Genomic DNA, 1,739 nt, shown 5'->3' on the forward strand with positions numbered 1-1,739 from the left:
TTATTTTTTTTTTTTTTTTTTTAAGATTTTATTTATTTGTCAGAGCGAGCACAGGCAGACAGAGCGGCAGGCAGAGGCAGAGGGAGAAGCAGGCTCCCGCTGAGCAAGGAGCCCGATGTGGGACTCGATCCCAGGACGCTGGGATCATGACCTGAGCCGAAGGCAGCTGCTTAACCAACTGAGCCACCCAGGCGTCCCTGTTAAAGAGAGATTTAAATGACAACCTATAATAAATGGCTATTGAAGATATAGACCCCATAATAAAATCTGTAGATCTAGATATTGACAGTTTGGCTTAAGGTTTTTCCGTACCACGCCTCTCCACCAACTTTTTTCTTTTTTCAAGTAAAAACAAGTTCTATTTAAAGAAATAAATTTGGGTGACCACCAACAATCTACTGTTCACTATTTACTGGACTCCCATGGCTCAATATTTGTAGTGAGTAGAAGCAGATAATGTACATAAACAAAAATAGACATAAGACTCTTTCTCATCATTGGGGTTATAACCTCAAAGAAACAAATATATATTTAGGTCAGTCTGGTTCAACCCACACAAGATACCTTAGACATAGGCAGTTGTCATGTTTTCCACTCTTCTATATCCAGTTCAGATCAGTCTTACAAGTAAATCCTAAAAATATATTGCATTTTATCTTTTAATATATGAAATGTAAGGTGGGTTGGCTAAAGCAAATATTATAACATTACTGTTCACTCAAAGATCTCAGTAAATTTAGGGATGGAAAGAGCTGAAACTTAATAAAAACAACCATTCATTGACTTTTTGCCCATCTTGTACTTCATTTTTATTTGTTTATTTTCTGACTTTAAATTTAAAAATCTGATTGCATTGCATTGGTTAAGGATTCAGATAAGTACAAGTGGGAAAAAAGAAAAAGCATTGATCCCTAATGTTTGAATATCATATGGATATATATAGTATTCCATTCATGTATCCTTTCATTCTATTAGAATGAAATAAATTTCCAACATTAAGATCACTGACTGTGTTCTTGAAAGTTCAACTTCATGCTAATGATCTCATCTCTTATGACTTCTAACTCTGGATCCAAGAACTTTCTTCATACTGTCTCATTCTTCCCCAATCTCATTATTTGTCCCCAGAATGTTTATGCATTTATTTAAGCCATGTTTGCAATAAACATGCTCACCCTTTAAAAAAAAGAATAAATAAACTTATTGTACTGTAGCTTTTCGATATGACTAATCATCTTTCCACTTGAGTAGTTATACATCCATGCATTTTAAAGAGAGAACACTTTAAAGAATAAGCCAGAAGAAAAGTTCTACATGTTTTGTTGCTTAGAAGCAAAAACCAAGTTGCAGAGTAGTGAGCACTTGTCTAGCATAAAAAAAGACAAGTGGAAGGGAAATGTGGAGGAACAAGAGAAGTAGAAGGAGAAGGGGGGAAAAAAACAAGAAGAAATAATGTGTAAATATGTTTATTTAATTCATATGAACATAAAAAATATTTATACTGGTCATCATACACAAGTGAGACTTTAAGAGAGAGGAAAAAATTATTCATATTTGCTCCATTTTAAGCTTCACATTATATACGTGTGTTACATTTATCATGTTTTTAAATAAGTTCTGTTTGAGATGGGGAAGTAAAAGAAAAGTCATTCAGCATAAAGAAAAAAGTCATGCTGTGAACAAACTTTATCTTAGAAGATACCCATAACAGTATTATATCCAAGGACCAGAAATATCAG

Source organism: Enhydra lutris, unplaced genomic scaffold (assembly GCF_002288905.1).
Source record: "Enhydra lutris kenyoni isolate GAN:26980312 unplaced genomic scaffold, ASM228890v2 scaffoldscaffold7, whole genome shotgun sequence".
In the NCBI taxonomy this organism is placed as follows: domain Eukaryota; kingdom Metazoa; phylum Chordata; class Mammalia; order Carnivora; family Mustelidae; genus Enhydra; species Enhydra lutris.